The 22,785-nt window shown below is 35.7% G+C and overlaps 2 protein-coding genes across 2 annotated transcripts in view; both read right to left on the reverse strand.

Moving 5' to 3' along the window:
• The window catches only part of LOC126977458 (protein smoothened), a 599,797-nt gene that overhangs the window by 348,161 nt on the left and 228,851 nt on the right, over window positions 1-22,785 (reverse strand). The gene's annotated exons all lie outside the window — the stretch shown is intronic.
• LOC126977538 (uncharacterized) overlaps window positions 1-22,785 on the reverse strand; it is a 132,213-nt gene that overhangs the window by 23,639 nt on the left and 85,789 nt on the right. The window lies entirely within an intron of this gene.

The following is a 22,785-nucleotide window of genomic DNA, read 5'->3' on the forward strand; positions in this document are numbered from 1 at the left end:
GTAGCACATTTGTTTTGTACATTTTCTGGGATCATATTGTAAAAGCATATTAAGTATATTAATAAATAAAGATTTGAAGATTCAGTTTCAACGAAAGTTTTATAAACACACTTCAAAGAGTGGAAATAGTTTAAAACTTCACTTAAATATTGAGTCCTGATCATGAGATGGAGTATCAATTACCATCAGCTGAACGTCCAACTCATCTCGTCCCTTATTTTATAAAAAAAAATCGGTTGGGCTGGTCCGTGAATAGCCATAGCGTACAAGTAATTTAAATTTGATTTAAAATTCTAATGACGCTAACATTTTTTAAGTATTATTATTAATATAAATAGAATCTTATTATTAATGTTAGACTATGCCACATATCTAGAAGAAATGCCTTAAACCTCTCAATAATAATTTTTCAAAATATTGAAATTGTAGTTATAATAAATGAAATAAAGATGTAATTTCATCGTATTATAGAAACTTGGACCTATGAATATAAAATTTCCAAGCCCGTAGTATCTTGTCATTCATTATTCATAATTCTTTCATTAATCACTTGGCTTAAGCTCATAGATACAGAGTATAAAGCTATTGCAATGGATTACATTTGCAACGGATTTTATGGGAATTAGAGATTCACCCAAATTATAGACATAATATTCTAGATAATGCCTGAAATAATTGCATTCTAATTGGCAAGACAATATTCTTAAACATTAACATACGTTTGTTTTATTGTTATTGTAAGATACCGGATTATATGCTTGCCTCACACAGCCACTTTGTGGAATCCACTACCGGCGGCGGTCTTCCCGAACAGATACGACTTAGGGAACTTCAAGAAAAAAGCATACTCCCACCTTAAAGGCCGGAAACGCATTTCATGACACACCTGTTCCATGGGCGGTTGCCTCACCTCTCCCCATCCCGTGAGCCTCTTGCCCGTTTGCCCTCTCTCATATAAAAAAAAATACAAAATATGCCCAAAATATGCATGCAAATATGCAAGTAAAATAACTAAAATATGCACGAAAATCCATAAAAAGGGCCAAAATATGCATACAATTAAACAGAAAAAAATAAAAAGTCATATTTTTATTAGGTCCTTACATATGAAATTGGCGTTTTGTATGGGAGGAACAAAAAGTCGAATATTTTTAAATATAATATATTTAATTAATCAATGTATGAACCATTGTTTTCCATGCACTTTTGCCATCTCATAGGTCATAGTTCATTGTTCCCTTTACTAAAAAAACCAGTCGGACGGGAATCATTAAAATCTGTGAAGGCGATTTGGACTGCCCCATCAGAGTTAAATTTTTTCCCTTGCAAGAAGTTGTCCAAATTTCGAAATAAATGGTAATCTGTTGGAGCAAGGTCCGGGGTGTACGGAGGATGTCTTAGACATTCCAATTGAAGCTCTTCTAATTTGGTAGCCGTCTGTTGTGCAGTGTGTGGTCTAGCGTTGTCGTGAAGTAGCAGTGGCGTGGAGCGATTGACCAGCCTAGGTTGTTTAGCCGCTAGCTTTTCCATCATGGTTTGCAATTGCTGACAATAGACATCAGCCGTAATAGTCTGGCCAGATTTGAGAAAACTGCAATGAACAATACCGGCACTAGTCCACCAAACACTTACAAGTAACTTTTTTGGGGTTAATTTTCGCTTGGGGCAGGATTTGGCTGGCTGGCCAGGATCCAACCATTACGCTGAGTGCTTCCGATTATCGTAAAGAATCCATTTTTCATCACAGGTAATGATTCGGTTTAAAATACCTTCATTATTGTGCCGGTTCAGTAATGTTACGCAGCAGTCGACGCGCGTTTGCCAGTTTGCTTCAGTCAATTCGTGAGGTACCTTTCAAGCTTTTTAATCTTCCCAATTTGCTTCAAGTGAATTAAAACAGTTTTATCACTAACACCGCAGCCTGCAGCTAACTCGGACGTGGTTTGCGATGGATCCGCTTCCACAATAGCCTTCAATACTTCATTATCAACTTGGGTCTCAGGCCGTCCACGGGGCTTGTTCTCCAGGTCGAAATTTCCAGAACGAAAACGTTGGAACCAAAAACGAACTGTGTTTTCTTTTGCAACATGACCGCCATACACATCATTCACCCTTCGAGTCATGTCCGCAGCACTAGTTCCACGGCGGAACTCGTACTCCTAAATAATGCGATACTTTAAGTTTTCCATTTTGTAAGTGACGTGAGTGACGCAAACAGAAAAAAACAGAAGAAAAAAACAAATGAATGACAATAGCTGTACAAATTTGAATTTGGAATTCCTTACCAAAGAGGAGAACATCGTGATTAAAGTGGCCAGTACGAAATACGCCAATTTCATATGTAAGGACCTAATATTTTATAAAGACTTGTACTGACAACCGTATTTGTGAAATAAACTATTACAAGGTACCAATAAACTATTACCTACCATAACAATGTAAGATTAACCTTTAAAAATATGTACTATATACTACTGTACTGTACTGTTCTAAATGTTCTGTAGACAAATTGTGTCTATGATCGCTTAGTAAATTTTTGTAAAAGGAAAAGGAGCGTTCTACATCTACTGAGGTTACTGGCCAGAATTTTTTATATATGCAAAAGCATATGCAATATGCATTTGCATATAATCCGGTCTCTAGTAATTGTATTATTTAAAAAATAATAAATGAATTAGGAATTATTATAGTGGGAAAGAGGAAATTACATCGTCATTTATATCTTTAACCCGCAATAAAACGGGATTTATGTCTATATAGATAAGAAGAAATGAAGATGTAAAGATGATTAGTAGATACATTTCAATATCACAGGCAAATCTATTGCAAATTTGCATTCTGAAAGTCACTAATACTTGCCGTCGAAATGATCAGACACTATTTAACTTCTGTCGCCATTTTAAAAGTATTTGCAAAACTAAATTTATATCCGTTGTATCGATAAATTGATACACAAGAAGTCTGCGAATGATATTGATACATTCAAAGCGTAGAGACGAGCTCAATCAATTTGAAAATTGGATTTATAACTGAACAAATCTTCATTTTATTTATCTTATAAATCACTTCTTGAATTACTTCAGTCGCGCCCCAGGCGTCTCGTCAATGAAGCATTGTGAGAAAATTTGCTAAATTAGAAAACTTTTCAAGTTTGAAAACTGTGGAGGAGGTTTGAAAAATAGCCTTTTGGCCAAAACTAATATCGTCGGAACAAAACAGCGGAGTTGTAACGAAGTTGTTTGAGGCCGCGTGGATACACAACCCGTTCGAGCCCGTAGCTATTTCGCTCAGTATTTCCACTCAGTCGAAATCAGCGATAACGTAAACGTGGAAGCATATTGGATGGTATTCGTTCGCTCGATTGGGCCGCCGACATTCCGGTCTCATTTTCTTCACCGCAACTTGCGCAATATATTTTTTCTTTCAAGGAGTTTTCCTGCTTTCGACAATATTGCGGCACTTTCAAAGAGCGCACTTTTCAGGATGAAATCAGTTGCCAGTCGAATGGGCACACTAATGATTAGGTTCCGGGAAGCCGGGACAATGTAGTCAAGAGCGCCCTCAGGTATTGTACCCTCTAGATTTTCCTACATCGAATGGACTTAAAAGCATTTTTATATAAAACACGTGGTGCAAACAATGGCGACATTCAATGAACATCGTGTGATTATAAAATATTTCTAAAAATTAAGGTAAATAATTTAAATTTTCAAGCAAATAAATTATACATTTAGAGACAGAATTTTAATCACCCTTACGTGGGCGCTATTCAGCTACGAGTTCTGACGGCTACGGCGCGGCGTGGAAGAAATAGGTGTCATTGCTACGCTAGCTCGCGGCTACTAGATTACTTACAGGATGTTCCGAAATGATGTTATGGAAAATTTATTTATTTTGGTGAATTATGTATTTTAATTTTTGTGAACCAGGTTAAATAGCTCTACCCGTGTTTGCGTGTAAGTAAGCCATTATAATTTTAGGTGCTTCATACTGTGTTAAATGCTGCTAAAAGTGAATGTGAACAAATTATGCGTGTAAACTGCTTTGATATTTAGATTATACTAGCTGGTAACAGGTGCGCTTCACTTCACCTTAACAAATGTATGTTTATTATACAACATTTTTAATCACTACAATAATAATTTCTTTGTTCCTTGTTCTTGTAGTGAAATAATATCGAAGCATTTATTTATTTTATTTATTTATTTTTGTTTACATTGATGCATTATTTATTTATAAAACAGACTAAATATAATGTACTTAATGTAAAAAACAATTACAGGTATCTACCACATGGTTTAATAATTTTCACAAAGTAAATATTAGTTTAAGAGGAAAAAAAATATATGCTAACACGTAATAATGGTTAAATGATTTGGTTTTAAATTGTCATTATTTAAAGATAAGATTAATATATATATATATTATAAAACTAAGAAATATAATTATTATGACTACATTTTATTCACTTAACTTACATACAAATAATTTACGAACTGTATGGACAGAAGTCGTGAAATTAATATCAATGTAATCACTATATATGTTTACCATCTTGCACAGCCTAGGAATAGGAGAATTCGCTCCAAACAACATCTTCGAACCGGTGGAACTAGCGGAATAATTTGCTTCCGGGGATATCTACTAGGGACACGAAAATTAATTTAATTCAGAAGCTGAGGACAGTCAATCTTGTCATTTAAAAGTTTGAATACAAAGATAAGTTCGAATCATGAATTTTAAAAAATATTAAGGGTCACGACTGAAAATAAAGACTCTCTCAAGTTGGATCAAACTGCACACAGTGTAAAAATTTTCACAAAAATCGGTTCAATAGCTTAGGAGCTCATCGCGGACAAACAACGTGACGCGAAATTTTTATATATAAAGAAGATTTTACTGAGTGTACTATTCATCATATTATATTTTTTCGAGTTTTTTTCGACCGAAAAAATCTAAATAATAGTTGTTATAAGTGTTAATACCTTGCGGTACATCTGTCACCTATACAGTGTTGAGCAACAATGACGATACTAAATGAACACACGGATAATGCTACTTAACCTTCATCATAAAAAATTAAATTAAAATATAAAAATACGTAATTCATCTAAATAAACTAATTTTCCATAACACCATTTCGGAACATCCTGTAAGTAATCTAGTAGCCGCGAGCTAGCGTAGGTACTGACACCTACTTCTTCCACGCCACGTCGTAGAATTATTGCTGAGACTTCTATTAAGGAAATACAAATTAGTTTTATAAATCAGTTTTATTTTTATTTCATTAATAAAACTTACGACCAGGTTAGTAACAGTAAAAATATTTACAGATCAAGAGCCTTTTCGTAAAAACACATAAACTTAATAAATAACTAAAAAGTGTTCAATTTATACAATTTTCCCTCCAACGAAACTAATTTTATGAATGCCTTAATTTATTCATTCAAATTCATAACGTTTCCAGACGAAAGCCCTTGATAACTATTTAAAATTCAAAAGCCCTTGAAGTCCGCCAGAACCTTTTTTCATATCCACAGCAGCCTATTGAGTGTCCAATTACAGAGCTTTCCAATAAACACGCGTCTATCAATTAAACGCCGCTAAATTGAATGCGATTCAAATGAAAATGAAAGGTAAATAACTTTACATCGCATGTATGGAATAGTTTTCCGCGAAGCACTCAGCACACATTGATTTGGAAACATGGTACAAATTTCAATTAGTATACTTCTGTTATGTTTACACAACTGATCAATAAATAAATTTAAAACTTTTATTAAACGCAGACTTATGTCGAAGGCTTATTACAGTATTGAAGATTACGTAAACGATATTACAATATGGAATTGAATAGTATTAAAGTTGTTTTTTTTATGGATTTTATGGTTCAGCCTTGTATAGTTTCACTGGATTGCATTATTTTAAAAATATGTATATGTTTAAACTTTTGTGTAATTAATATGTATGTATCTGAGTTGTATTTTTTGTGATTCACGTTGACGAGCAATCTTTTGATTTTATGTCAATAAAATATTTTTGACTTTGACTTTGATTTGAAATAAGTTTGTTTATATGAATTTAAATTAAACACTTTTAAAGGATTAAAACGCGTGTAATTGTAACTATTTTTACATTAGTTTTTGCGTAAATGCTACCATTTTATTTTAGTTAACCCGACGTTTCAAGAAAGTGAAATTACTGGGCAAATGAAACTTAACATCTTATGTCTCAAGGTGACGAGCGCAACTGTAGTGCCGCTCAGAATTTTTGGGTTTTTCAAGAATCCCGAGCGGCACTGCATTGTAATGAGAAGGGCGTATCAATTACCATCAGCCGTTATGTTCATAAAAAAAAAACCTTTCCAGATCTTGTTTTCTGGGGGACATAATCTGTCCTCTTGAACACGCGTTTTAATCCTTTAAGGCGAGGTTTTCCCAACACTAGGCAAAACTCACTCGAACGTATTTATCTATAGCGGTACATATACGTTCGACACGGGCATGGCTGAGACACTAGCCGAGCGATGCGGGTCAACGACCCCACCCCGGAAGGAACGCGTAAAATTTTATAAAAACGGTTGCGCGAGAGTACGAAATGCTGTGATATTTTTATGCATTTTGAAGTGAAACTTCTTTAGGCGCATGAGGGTAATTTTTTTTACAAATTAAACGAAAAAGAACGTCACGGATATTTGAGACGTTTTTGTTCAAGGGCGAGAGCGATTGACACCGATTGAGGGAGAGTATTTTTTACTCTCGGGCTTCCCTACTAGCCTTGTATCGTGCAGGTTTTTTTTAATTCCAAGATGGCCGCCGCGCAAAATTATGATCACAACATTATGGGTATCGTGTCCGAGGTTCTCGAGGGTGCAGAGAACGATTGTGTGATCATTTTTGAAATCCAAGATGGCCGCCGCACAAAATTATGATAACAACAATATGGGTATCGTATCCGAGGTTGTCGAGGGTGCAGAGAACGATTGTGGGATCATTTTTGAAATCCAAGATGGCCGCCGCTCAAAATTATGATTTCAGCAATATGGGTATCGTATCCGAGGTTCTCGAGGGTGAAGAGAACGATTTTGTGATCACTTTTGGAATCCAAGATGGCCGCCGCACAAAATTATGATTTTAGCAATATGGATATCGTGTCCGAGGTTCTCGAGGGTGCAGAGAACGATTTTGGGATCATTTTTTTAATCCAAGATGGCCGCCACGCAAAATTATAAATAATATTTTAATCAACCTTGGGTGGGCGCTACTCAATCTACGAGTTCTGGAGCCGTATTACCAAAATCGAAATACGAAGTTTCGGATGAAGGATCATACATTTTCCTATTACGAAATTGTTTCGGATCCGAATATCGATACGAAGTTCGCGATTAGACATTTTGTCTTTCATTCACCTTATTTCCAAATTCACTTGACATTTACTTTATCGTTGTTTTACATTATTATGATCGTAACTACAACTTCACTTTTCATGGTTATGTCTAAATGTTCTAATCATGTTCCGAAACGAAATCCATCCGGACTATTCAGATCCGAAGTACTTTGGTTATAGGATTTAATTCGAAATTCGTCGTTGTTTCGTTTCGGACCGAAACTTCGGCTTTCGATTTTGGTAATAGACCTTCTGAACCGCTACGGCGGGGCGTTGGACAAGTAGGTGTCAGTACCTACACTAGTGGGTTGTTGCGAAAATATATTATGGAAAATTGATTTATTTATGTTTTATTTTAATGATTACGGTTTAGTAGCTCAGCCCGTGCGTTCATTTAATGTCGCCATTGTACCACAGTACAAGTAATAGAACAGTAGCGTTACTCAGCGGTCTCCTTGAAATTTATACCTACGTCAGGGCGGAGCTCTAGGGTTGGTACATACAAAAAGATTAACAATAGGGACGGCGCGGTGCAGCTAATATAATTTAACTCGGACTGCGACCAGACTCGGCGGCGTACGGAGTGGCAGTCAATAGATTTGTCTTCCCAAGATTGCTTAGCAGCCTTGTAAATCGTGTGTATGTGTGCGTGCGTCGATTCGGACGCTCTAGTATGAAGATAAAGTACTGTTCTATTACTGTATTTCTTTTATGATGGTGCGAGACGAGCAGGACGTTCTGCTGATGGTAATTGATAATGGGCAGGACCCATTACAATGCAGTGCCACTCAGGATTCTTGAAAAACCCAAAAATTCTGAGCGGCACTACAACCTTGAGACATGATGAAGATGTTAAGTCTCATTTGCCCAGTAATTTCACTAGCTACGGCGCCCTTCAGACCGAAACACTGTAATGTTGCCTATAATCTAGCCGGCATCGTTTACAAAGGTGCCTCCCACTGGTGTGATTGTAGTTTCTCGATGTATATAATAAGTTATGGATTAAATATTTAGAGTCTTCGATATTTTCTTTCTTCGATTCATGAGTCAAGCATTCACTGCTCCCATAATCTTCTGTTCCTAAACAAATAATGTTGGTACTTAAATAGACAATAGCACTCTACGTGCATATTAAAAACAATTAGAAACACAAAGATGCACAATATGAATGTAATCACTGAACGAGACTCTCTTATAGTCGAGAAGCGCTTAAGGAGGATTTGCACTGAGCTCATAGTCACGTCCCGCCACTACAGACCACTTGACAGCTCTATCCTGGAGTAGTCTTAGAACTAGAGCTCTTCTGCTAAACGATTATTACTACTACAAATGAACAAACTGTTAGATTTAATAAAAGGCATAAAATGCATTTAATTTCTCTATGAAATTAATGCAAAAACCCGTCAAATAGTCGATACAAGATTATTTAATTACTACGCAGTTCCGGTATAACAAGCAATTGTAATCCAATGCGGTTTTCTTGGTAACATTACACAAGTTCAAGTACAATAAGTGGCTGCTGTTTATATTCAAGTATATATTTCATATCTTGTGTCTTATTCAAGGTATAATATAAAATAACCGAGCCACAGAAGGAAGAAAAATGGTGATGTTTTTCTTTGGAAACGAAGACTTAGTTATACGCTCCAGATAATATTATTAACTCGCTACGTAGAGCAACAATGATAAATGATAAACATCTCTTTTATTATAAGTCAACATCGAACACATGTAAGTATTTTCTTAAAATAATTAAAAGACGTTGAATCATATCATTGTATTAATTTGTTACGTTTCAAGTCATATCTACTTTTTTTTATGAAAAAAGGGACGAGATGAGCCGGACGTCTGACGGAGGACGAGCTGATGTTTACACATTACTGCTTCACGGCAGAAATAGGCGCCGTTGTGGTACCAATCTAGCCGGCATCCTGTACAAAGGAGCCTCCCACAAAACCGCTATGGTGGTAAACTTAACAGATCAGCAAGCAATTGTGAAGAGTTCCCGAGGGAGATCAAAATAAATGAATCAAATAAAAAAAATTGCAATGAAGTTGTTTGTTATAATTACAGGTGAGCGCAATTGCGTTGCTGGTTAAATCTTTGGGTTCAATCAAGAGTCCAGAGGGGCCCTGCATTGTTATAGGCGGGCGAAAACACGAGTAACAAACATAAACTTTTTACGCCTACTACTCGGTAAGGTCCAGTTAGTAAGTCTTTTATTGGCCAATGTATACTTATATGATTTTACAATATGATCCCGGAAACTACGTACAAAATTCAAAAGAAGAATTGTTAAAAAAAGTTTTATGGTAAAAGTTACTTTTAGATTTTCTTAAGACTGAGAATGGAACGACCACCCTCAGGCTATTTAATTATAAATTTTATTGAATTTGTAAGTAAATTAAGAAAAATAAAATCCCGCTGAGTTTCTTCCGCCCGTTTTTCTCAGGTCTGAGGCATATTATTTCGAATGGATTTATGGTAGATTTTGACGTTCAAAATTTTTTATTTTGAATCAAAATATTTGAATTTGAATCACCTACGAACAGTAAATTAATTATTTATTTAATTTACCTGTATATTTTTATAAGCACCTAAGTACTAAAATCATCGAGTTAAAACCTAAATTACTAGGGGCACATAAAATATATAAAGTCTATTATATTAGGGAGTGCACGGTGTCTCTTTCACTCGGCTGGATGTACTTCCACATTGCCCGACAGTCCGGAGCTCGGAGGCCGTGCGCCACGTAATTGGATTATGGATTTCGTCTGCTCTATGAATACGCTGACGTAGGGTTAACAGATAACCCCTGTTAACGAAATATTTTAACACGAGTAAACAGGACATTTGTGGATTGACGAGCTGAGCAATTGGATTGTTTTAACAAATTCATTCTGTATTACGATGACATGGTCCTCGCAAGAGGTGGTTTTATCCGCACATATCTACGGCACGGACGAGTAAAAAAATATGGACTCCGTGTGAAATATGGACCTTGTATAACAGTGAGGCACCAAAACAAGCCGGTAAACGTGTAAATACATAGCCCCACGCATACACTTACAATAATACAAGCCGATCGGCCGCCATTACGAGATTTGCCATCGTCTGCGACAAATCAGTTTGCGTCGCAATAAAATATTTTAAAAATGTCGTCGTGCGTTGTGGAAAAGTGTAAAAACAATGCTATAAAAGTATTTGTGGATATATGATTATTTAAGGAAGAAAAAATTGTGTAACTGGTATACCCCGTAACCGCACACACACTAGCATAAAGCTGCTTCACTTGCTAATATCAAGGCGCGGAGTCCTTCTTTTCTTACTCATCCGTGATCTACGGTACTGAAATTATAGAGTGATAATTGTCTGCAATAATATATTGATTACTATATGTGTTAAGAAGCGCTACCAACGTCATGAACTGTTATAAGATATCCCAATTAATAATTATATTGAATAAATAAATGCGAATCGAAAGGATGGGTTCTTTCCATTTTTTTTTATGGAATAGGTAGACAAACGAGCGTATGGGTCACCTGCTGTTAAGTGATCACCGCCGCCCACAATCTCTTGCAACACCAGCGCTTTTTATACGCTTTATATTAGCTTCACCTGTATGTTTGTAACCGACTTCTTTGGGCGCGATTTTGACCCACTTTAAACCGCTAGATTTCGTTCAAACTTTATCGAGGACCGATGAAATTACACTTATTTGACTAAAAAATGAAAAATAAACAATAGTTAAAAAAAACTAAAAAGCACGCTTTATATAAAATTCAACTGAAAAATAGAAAATAAATTTAAATTGAAAATAGTGCAAAAAAAATATATTTTATTGTAAAAAAAAGAGCGTGGGGTGTAGAAGAATTATTATTTTAATAATATCATAAAAAGCTTTATTTAATATTTTTTTTTCAGTATTATTTTTTTTAACTATTATTTATCTTGAAGGTACCCATGTCATATCGTTCCGGAAACACCGCACAAGGAAGCTCATTCCACAGCTTTGTAGTACGCGGAAGAAAGCTCCTTGATAACCGCACTGTGGAGGACCGCCACACATCCAGATGGTGGGGATGATATCCTAACTTGTGGCGTGTCGTGCGAAGCTGGAATTCGGCGGCAAGAATCAGGTTACACAGCTCTTATCTTTTTTTAAATTTCCTTAAAATAAAATGTGTTATTTAAATAGCCTGACGGCGGTTCCATTCCCAATCGGTGGCATCATTAAGAAAGTCATTTATTATATAGTAACCTTTACCACATCTTTTAAGTTTTATTTTATTTCGTAATACATTTGTTTCGAACATTCTTTGGGACAGTCTTGTAAAAGCATAAGTATAACCCCCATAAAAGACTTACTAATTACTCGATTTAGCCGAGTTGCAAACCGTACAAAGTACTAGTTAACATATATGTTTTGATTCGCACAGAGTTTGATATCTTTTAAAAGGAGTCCCTTTAGTCAAGGATCCGAAGATACTGGCAGCGTGCCCCCTTTGAATAGCTAGACTAATTCTTTGTCCGAGGTAGCTGCCAGCTCTTCGGTCTCCTGTGATGTTTATTTATTTATTAAAAGGTACATCAATAGTACACACATATAACAATTACATATAACACTTTATTAATTTACTTAAAATTATTGAAAGATTAAAGGAAATTACATTACTGACGCGAGTACCAATAATAGATGTACACAACATTCACAGTTGCTGCTGTGACTATTATTAATTATTACATACTTATTATTACTAACTATTAACTAATTACCAATATAATTTAAAATAAAATTTAATAACAATTTAAAGTTGATTATAGACTTTAAGTTACATAAGTTTAATTATTACATATAAAAGGAAAAAAGATATTTATTTATTTCTATAAATACCGAGTGTTTTTTATTTATTGTTAAGTTTCCGAAGATTACGTTTAAATTCTTGTAGACTATTGGAAAATATGTCTATGTTCACTATTTCTTTATTTATTTCAATGTACTGCCTAAGCAGTCGTGGTACTGGTGAAAATGAGCCTAAGTTTGATAACCTTTTTGCTATTTTCTTAAAAAAACCTTATAGCGCTAGGACCCCACGGTTTTTTTTTTATGAAAATAAGGGACGAGACGAGCAGAACGTTCAGCTGATGGTAATACGCCCTGCCCATTACAATGCAATGCCGCTCAGAATTCTTGAAAAACCCATAACTTTTGAGCGGCACTACAATCGCGTTCGTCCCTATGAGACATAAGATGTTAAGTCTCATTTGCCCAGTAATTTCACTAGCTACGGCGCCCTTCAGACCAAAACGCAGTAATGTTTATACATTACTGCTTCATGGCAGAAATAGGCGCCATTGTGGTACTCATAATCTAGCCGGCATCCTGTGCAAACTAGCCGCCCACTGGTAAATTGTAATAAAAAAAGATATTGTAATCCGCCAGAGTTACAAATTTAGCCAGAGTAATTCATACACAATTATATACAAATGTGATAACTTTTTTAATAAAAAAAAATGTTATATTTTGTAATGAACTTAAGTAACCTTCATGTTGTTTAAACTTTTATATGTGCCCTTGTTATGCGGACATTTTGCATTGTAAAAAATAAAGATTATTCTTGTTGTATGCATAATCATTTTGGTAATTCAACATCGAGATACATATTATCAATTTAAAACTTACATAATAATTGACGAGCTGTATAGCCGAGTGGTTAGCGATCCTACCTACTAATGTAGAGGTCCCGGGTTCCAATCCCGGTAGGTGCAAGCATTTATATGATGAATATGTTTGATTCCGAGTCATGGATGTTTATATGTATTTATGTATGTTTAAGTAAGTATATTATATTAAATATATCGTTGTCTTGCAACCCATAACACAGACTGTATTTGAGGCAATATAATTTGTGTAAAAGTGTGTCAATATTATATTATTATTATTAATATTCCAAATATTATTATTTTGACAAAGTTGATTTGGTGTTTATAAAGTTAATTGAGATGACAATGACCTCTAAAGTCATCATTAACTTCGTGATGATAATCATGAATCCTATCCACCGCCATCAAGGCCCTCATTGACGTGCAAGGAAAATGCACAATGAATTCCATTGCCGCTGTATAAAGGACGGATGAAAACGGATTAATAATATTATAACGGATAAAATGATTCATAGAGGATATTTAGGCCCTACATTCAACGATCAAATTGGGAATATCTCGAAAGCTCAGCTACCAGTGGGAGGCTCCTTTGCACAGGAAGCCAGCTAGATTATGGGTATCACAACGGCGCCTTTTTCTGCCGTGAAACAGTAATGTGTAAACATTTTCACTGAAATTACTGGGCAAATGAGACTTAACATTTTGAGTCTCAAGGTGACGAGCGCAATTGTAGTGCCGCGCAGAAATTGTGGGTTTTTCAAGAATCCTGAGTGGCACTGCATTGTAATGGGCAGTGCGTATCAATTACCATCAGCTGAAGGTTCTGCTCGTCTCGTCCCTTATTTTCATAAAAAAAAGCTTCTATATTGCCAAGAATAATCTCTTTTAAGGCTTGTGTGACTCTTTGTATCTTCTACCACATAATATGTATTATATCACAGAGAAATAATTATTCAGGTTCATAACTGCAGCCAAGTAAACCAACAGACTATGCGTCAAAATGCGAAAGTATTCGCTCACGTTGATGTGTGGAACTCTACAAAGGCGCGCTTGGAAGAAAGTTTTTGACTGCCATTTTGTTGAACTATCCGCCAATTGAAGTACCTATTCCCGATACGAGATACCGTCACGCATTCAGCATACTCTCCCTTCAGAAAATGAAAGGAGTGATATGAGAAGAAAAATGGAAATCACCGTTCGGTAGCAAATGGAGATGTGTCAACTCTGCCTAATCATCTGAAAGACAGATGAAATCATATTTCCGTATGAGATTATTACATACTGAGGTAAGAATCGAAATTTCAGATAAACTTGGGAGATGAGGAACCTACAGAGTATATGATGGTAGGTATAAATAATAGTCTTAAAATGTCGATCTTTATATTTGCATCAAAATTTATAGAGTATGTGGGATTCCAACCCACATCTTTGGAGATTACGACCCGACGCTCTCACCCTCCTTACATCTGTAACTATGGCTGTTCAAATCTTCGTTGCTGTTCCATCTACAGGATCTACTTTCCAAATAGCCTGCTCAACCCCAATAATTGAAATAAGTTTTAAGAAAATTAAGTTTTGATATTCCTCTATTGCTTCAATAGAAACATTACATTAAAGGCCGGCAATGCTCCTGTGATTCCACTGGTGTTGCAAGAAATTGTGGGCGGCGGTGATCACTTAACAACAGGTGACCCGTACGCTCGTTTGTCCTGGTCCTGGTGGTGACCTGGTGTTAAGTGATTACCGCCGCACACATTCTCTTGCAACACCAGAGGAATCACAGGAGCGTTGCCAGCCTTTGAGGAAAGTGTACGCGCTTTTTTTGAAGATACCCATGTTTTATCATCCCGGAAACACCGCACAAGGAAGTTCATTCCACAGCTTGGTAGTACGTGGAAGAAAACTCCTTGAAAACCGCACTGTGGAAGACTGCCACACATCCAGATGGTAGGGATGATATCCTAACTTGTGGCGTGTCGTGCGAAGGTGGACATCGGCTGCAAGAATCAGGTGAAACAGCTCTTCGGAACACTCCCCATGATAAATGCGGTAGAGGACACACAATGAAGCGACGTCTCTATGCAACGCCTAGAATTAAAACTAAAGAAAAATTAAAATTTAAAGAATTTAAACACACGATTTGAAGATGGTATTAAGCAGGTTAACTTAATTTAATTTAATATTTCGTTTAGTAGAAGGAAGCACTTTATTACATTTGTAGAACATTAAAATGGTGCTTGTAATAATTAACTGCTGAGATTTACCTCCAACATATAATGAACGTACTAATGACACAAAATGGCTGCTCTTTACAACGGAATTTCCAGATCCATAACATGACATCACATTTTTAAAAAGAATTTAATGAGAAATGATCCAGAGCTGCCACAGTTCTTGTGATTCCTCTGACGTTGCAGTAAAACATGGGGATTTAATCGCTTTGGTACTTACTAGGTATAAGTAATAGCAGGCTTCTTTGCACAGGATGCCGGCTAGATTATTGGTACCTTTTGGACCACAACTGCGCCTTTTCCTACCGTGAATCAGTAATGTGTAAGCGTTATTGTGTTTCGGTCTAAAGGGCACCGTAACATCTTATGTCTCAAGGTGACAAGAGCTACTGTAGTGCCGCTCAAAATTTTTGGGTTTACCAGAATCCTGAGCGGCACTGCATTGGCAGGGCGTATCAATTACCATCATAAAACTTATTTTGAATTTCAATTTAAAAACTCTTTGGTAACCTAATGTAGTATTTTGCATTCATTTGTCATTTGTTTTTGTGAATTGGCGGCAAATCTAAAACTCTTTTTACATGTGAAAATGAATCTAACGCGAGAAAATTTTCGGTCAATGATTTACTATGACTTTCGTTGTGGGCTTACTCAACAACAAAGCTATGATAAGCTGCGATTAGCATTTCTTAATGAAGCCCCATCTCGTGCCACATTTACAATTGGTTTAACGATTTTAAGCGTGGACGTAATCTCAATGATGATCTACGTGTGGGATGTCCTTTAACAGCGACTACTGAAGATAACATCAGTTCAGTGCGACGCATAATAGAGGAAGATAAGAGAGTGACCTATCAGTAGATACGGGTAAGCCTAGGCATTGGTATGAGTCAAGTTCAAAAAATATTACACGAACATTTAGGCGTCAGGAAGCTTTGTACCAGATGGATTCCCTATACTTTAACCGACGACCAGAAACACCTTCGCATGGACTGGTGTCGCCAAATGTTAGATAAATTCAATGGCGGTGACTCAAATGCTGTATTTAACATCGTCACAGGTGACGAAAGCTGGATATATTGCTACGAACCCGAAACCAAAAGACAATCAGCTCAGTGGGTGTTTCCTTTCGAGGATCGGCCAACTAAGGTAAGGAAAGGAAGAAGTCAAAGAAAAAAGATGATTGCCTCATTCTTTAGTCGGAAAAGTCATTTTGCGACAGTTGTGCTAGAAGATGGAAGGACGGTTACTCCAGACTTGTATGTCAATCGCTGTTTGCCTGTTGTCTTGGAAAAAATTCGACAGCAGCGCCCTCGAAGCAGGATCCTCCTTCACCACGACAATGCTTGAGCGCACTCCGCAAAACGGACTGTTGAATATGTGACTATGGCACGTGTCGAGATAATAAACCATCCGCCATACAGTCCTGACCTGGAGGTCTACTCGCAAAATCGACAACGATATATTCGGAACGATACGATAATAACCCGAATATATCGCGCCTACCCTACTCTAACAAATGTTTGTATTCCATATCGTTTATCGTAACAACATCGTAACCATAGACTAATATTTTGATTTTTTAACGATGTTAGTGTGAATGAATTATGCGCAAACTATGTATAATCTGTGCTATGTCCCTGCTAAGTATCAAAAGTCAAAACACAGCTTAGGAGCTTAGGACCATGCCAGACTCTGCACCACCAATTTGCATCATTTACACAAAATGTAATTATTCAAAAATTATGTAATGAATATTATATGACCATTTAAAATAGAATAAATAATACAAAACTTGCGAATAATAAAATTTACAAAAAAGAAACTCAACCCTTCTCGTCGACTTCCTATTTCTCAGGCGGGCATTTGCATTACTTTCTACGCATAGACGATCAACAAAATGACTTAAATTACTTCGTAGGAAATAAATCCTGTTGAATAGTAAATCACATATAATTATTTTAATTTTATTTACTAAGCATGTATGTTGTATGGCAAATATATCTATGCAACTTGAAACGATAATAGCAACGACAGCCTAGAAGGTGTCGTTGAGATTATCGTAAAAGTGACGTTTGACTGTTTGTCGAATTCGAATATTCGTCTCTGACATTTTCAACTAAGAGTAAGATTAGGACCGATAATATCGAAACATGTTTCGTTCGTTCAATCATCGTTTCGACATTGAATACGATGTAACTAAGAGTGAGATTCGACATGACTAATGCCACGATATATCGAAAATCGATTTTAGGAGTAGGCCTGCTGGCATCCTGCGATTTTTATTTATTCCCAAGAACTAAAGATAAAATTCGAGGTATTCGCTTTACGAGCCCTGAAGATGCGGTGAAAGCGTACGAAAATGCCATAGAAGAGACCCCTAAGGAAGAATGCCACTGCTTTTCCCATTGGTTCCATCGAATCCGACGATGTGTAGAGAGGAACGGAGATTTCTTCAAAAAAACAAAGTATTGGCAACTTTCTACATTAAGCCGTTTTTAATTTTCTAAACATTTTAAGTGTTACCTAGGTATAAGCAAGGCTCATCTATGTAATAGGTAATTTGGATTCTAGCTGCTTTTATAGTCATACGAAACCCATCCAAACCTTTTCATAAAACTAAAAAAGTTATGAAACAGGAACCAAAGAAATACGCACATGAGAATTCTCTTGAGGGCTTCGTATAAGAAATATATAGTGGAAGAGATATTAGGCTGAGGAAAGGGTGTCTGCAGATAAAGGGGGAGTCCCTAAGGATGGTGTAGTGTCCACTTCTATGCAGGAAAGCGTCGGGCCCTCGCGAATTAACTTTTTATATTGCATGTATTGTTTGCTCGATTATGTCTGTTTGCTTAGGACTGCTCTCGTCAAATTGATTTATGAATGAGTTGTGACGAAATAATATTTGGGCCTGGCTAATATCAGTTTCTTCTGCTCTAAGCCCAAAAAGATCAATGTTGTAGTGTTTCGAAAATTTGTGGAGGTCTGTACCTACTATAGCTAATAAATCATTGTATTTGTTGGATGCAATTACTAATTGTGACCGTAATCACGACCATCATGTTCACGAAGCATCCTTACACAAACAATAACTTATATTTAAACAGTAAATTCTTTATTACTTTTTATGGAATAATTTATATTATTGGAACACGTTTCATATATTGGATGCAGCACCTTACAAACTAATTTGTTATGTATATCACAGCCATTGTAAAATACTCTATTTGATTGAATAGAGTGACCGTTGAGATTCTTGTACGATCTTCTCACTAACTCAACTTTTTACTATTTCAAATAATTCAGTAATTTAAAATAAATATTTGTAGTGACGATTCAAAAGCGCTTACCTTAGATTTTTAAGAGAACTGTCATCAGATATCACATTGTAAATCACCCATATACTTAAGATTCTTTAGCCTAAAACAATGAAATCTAATAATGTATTTCTAAATACAAAGAAAATACCGATACTTCTAAATGTGGAGGAGGCGACACCAAAAATATATTTTTCCAAAAATTCATTCTAATAGTTATGTTGATGAAAAGATGGTTTATTCGGACGTTTTTACGTTTCCCGCGTATTTACAAGGCTTCTTGATATTTGGAAAATTTCAGAATATCAAGAATATTATTGTATTAACAGTGTTGTCAATGATATAGTCAACATTTTATGTATTCTTGGTTTATTATCAGGTATAACTTTATACCGACTTTATTTGTAAGGCCGTATAAATCGTGTACTACTTAGTCGCAGCTATTTTCCAGTAATAGATCGTTTACCTTTTAGTATGCAAATGTCGTTTCCACATTGCACCGCGCTTTAGCGAAGCTGATGGAAATTTAATTAGACTAGCCACCAGCTCGTGTGCTCAAGTTCGGTTCATTGCATTTTATAAAGCCTACTCCTGGATCATTTAGGAGCCTTGATTAGGTTATATGGCATCTAACGAGGAGCATACCTACTGTACTGTAGATAACAGTTTTCTTTTTTTTATATTGACACACTTTTACACAAATTATCTTGCCGCAAACTAGGCATAGTCTTTATTATGGGCACAAGACAAGGATATATTACAATATACTTACTTAAACATACACAAATAAATATAAACATCCATGACTCGGAAACAAACATCCATATTCATCATATAAATGATTGCACCTACCGGGATTCGAACCCGGGACGACTAGCTGGGTCGTGTACTATAGTATCCTATAGTGTACACTTTAGACCAACTATTACGTTTTATAATTAGTTTAGATAGAATTGTATTTAATCAAAGCGAATACTTTAGTAATTATTACTAATCAGTGGTCAGCAAATGTTCGTGTTGAAATTTGCACAAAATTTACATCCGAAATGAACTTTCGTATGTTATATTTTTTATGTGTTTAGTATTATATAATATTTCTAGTCTGAAGTTAGTGGACAGATGGCTGGTGGGGCAGTAAAGTCATCGAATGGCGACCACGTACCATAAGACGAAGTGTTGATAGGCCTCCCACAAGATGGACCGACGATCTGGTCAAGATCAGCCCCAGCATCAACTGACGTAACTTGGACATGAGAAGGAGCCAGAGTGTCGACGCAAGTCGTGTCCCACATCAGCGCCCTACCCCGTGCCCAAACCACTAGGGTCATTCCATCAGGACGCTTGCCATCGCGTTTGGCTATAAAGCTGCTGGTATATTAAGAACGGCAAATAATCTGCGGTTGACTTCATTAATGCTGGCGTGACGAATAACGGACGTTCCCAATATTCAGTCTATCTTTTACTTGAGACTATAAAAATCGTAACTATCGCTGACTTTTCTGTCCCAATAAACTAATCGACGGTAACTTATCCGAACACGCTGTCTGTCAATGGGATGACGTATAGCTTACCAGCGATAGCAGCAATTTTGTATGGAAATTGCAATTCGCTCGTCCCAATATAAGGCGATAAGAATGACTTATCGGATATATTGGGACAGCTTCAGATTATTGTCAGCTAATTACTGACAGTAGAATGTAGTTATAGAGAGAGGCAGGATAGCCCTTGACGCCCAAGAGCCACATCTACATCTTAAATAATAATAATATATAAATTACGTGACACGTTGTTTCTCCGCGATGGACTCCTAAAATAATGAACGGATTTTAATGGGGATTACTTCATGGAGTGCAGTTTGGTCCAACTTGAGAGATAGGGTAGTTTTTATTTCGATTTGGGACCCATAAATATTTTTATTTTCAATATTTGTTTTGTATGGACATATTTTCAATGAGAGAATTTAGTGACGCATGGTTTGACAGTTCCGCTGTGAAACAATTTCATTATAACAACAGGGAACATTTTTTACGAAATAATTCTTGATGTTTTGAAATATTATTGGCAAATACCTATAAAACATTATTTTTTTATTATCTACAGAACAACGTCTGTCGGGGCAGCTATTTATATATAAACAATACATATATATTATATAAGATGATGATATTCTCACTACGCAGTGATGGAACTCGATGTAACGTCAACATGTTTTCCGGGTTCAGACTTATTAACCTTAGGCACTGTAAGTTAACACGTACATCACTAATGTTTCTAAATTACTGTTATTATATAGTATCAGAGGTTATAATATTATTATCATTAACGAATTAAGTCAGGTGTTACCTAGTAGGTAGGTTAGTGAATAATAATGTTTTGAATAGAGGACATAATGAAATGGAAACTGTTTTTATACATCAATTATTGTTAAAAAAAAAACAAAAATAATGTGTGTCTTAAGGCGAAAAATCTTAAGGCGAAGAGTAAATAGAAAACACGCAAACACAGTGTTTTTAGACAAGTTTTGTGGTGAAAGTATAGCATTTCGAGCTATGAACACTACTTAATCTTGTTACAGATATCCTTAAGTCTTATTTGTAGGTTGCTAATGCTTGCTGTTGGTTATAGTTAACATTGCCGAGCCTTTTTGAACTACCACTTTTCTTTGAAGCTAAACAAGTTTTATGGCATGGCGTGACGCATTTTTTTGGTACTTATCTCAGAAAAGTTATTCTTATAGCTTGTACTTTTTTGTGTAGGTTCATTTATTCAGATTAGTAGTGAATAACGAGGATTGTAAGCATATAAACTGTTTTCCACCCAAGAATTTTGAAAATATTGGCTTTGTTACATAGATGGCGGGTCGGCAGCCGTGAACTCATATCGCTCAAAGTCGCTGGCATTTAGTGTCGCCTTAAAAAAACAAAAAAAAAATTGTGTGTGCGTGTAATCTTAACGCGCGATTTGAGTTACAATTAATAATTATTATTTATAGGAATAATAATTACAAGAAACTTAAATATATTATTACAATAATTAAATGTCGTGTTACCAACCAAAGAGGATGTAAATACTACGTAATAAGAGACGGGACTGCTCAAGTAAAGATTGAAATTTAGTTTAGTATAAAACGTGCAGTGATTTGACATAAGTTTGAAATAGTAGTAATTACAGTAATAGCGATTGGCGACAAAGTATAATCCGGCTAAGTTTAAAAGCGGACAGTTGCATAAAATGAATTGGAGTCGATTTCGGCTATCTCCGTTTTTTACAAGATTATAGCCGTCATCTGTCAATTTATCAATGACTGCAGTTTTTTTCATTGAGAGTTTCGCTAGGCTGTTACCAACTAAACACTCACGTATTGCTGAAGAGCTAGGAGCATTGTAAGCATCATATTAGTCTGTAAAGCATTTCCTTTATCTATATGTATAAAAATGAATTGCTGTTCGTTAGTCTCGCTAAAACTCGAGAATCGGTCCAGCCGCGATTTGGCTAATTTAGGTCTTGAATTATTTGTGGAAGTCCAGAGAAGGTTTAAAAGGTGAATAAATAGGAAAACGCTGCTAAATTAAATAAAAACAACAAATTTGTTTCTCCCTTGATGTGTCCATACATAATTTCTATGAGAGAATATATTGACGCACGGTTTGACAGTTCTGCCGTCAAACAATTTCATTACGACAGCAGGGTGTATATTTTACGAAGTAATTTTTGATGTTATGATATATTATTGACAAATTCATATAAAAACATTATTTTATTTATTATATACAGAACAACGTCTGTCGGGTCAGCTAGTTTATAATAAAGAATTACCATTATAATTACATTATTATTACAAGTGAGATTTTTTACAAAGATTTAGGTATATAATGTTATATTAATATTATTTATTAAAAACTAAAGACGTTTTTTACAGTTTAAATAATTTTCAGGTTCTTGGTCTTCTCTTTTATTCTTATTTATTGGTGAAAGAGTATAATGTTCTTGGGACTCCGCCGTTTCATTTTACTGATTATTATTTTCATTTCAAATGTCATTACAAAAATTCATTTAGACCACTTTCATATTTCAAAATTTTCACTCCATATCAATATAACGTTTTTATTGAATATTAACGAAAATGGCACTATGGGCTTGAGCCCTTGGCCTCTGTCTGTTCTAATAATGTAAGTAGAAATCTAAAA

This window comes from Leptidea sinapis, chromosome 45, assembly GCF_905404315.1.
Source record: "Leptidea sinapis chromosome 45, ilLepSina1.1, whole genome shotgun sequence".
Classification (NCBI taxonomy): domain Eukaryota; kingdom Metazoa; phylum Arthropoda; class Insecta; order Lepidoptera; family Pieridae; genus Leptidea; species Leptidea sinapis.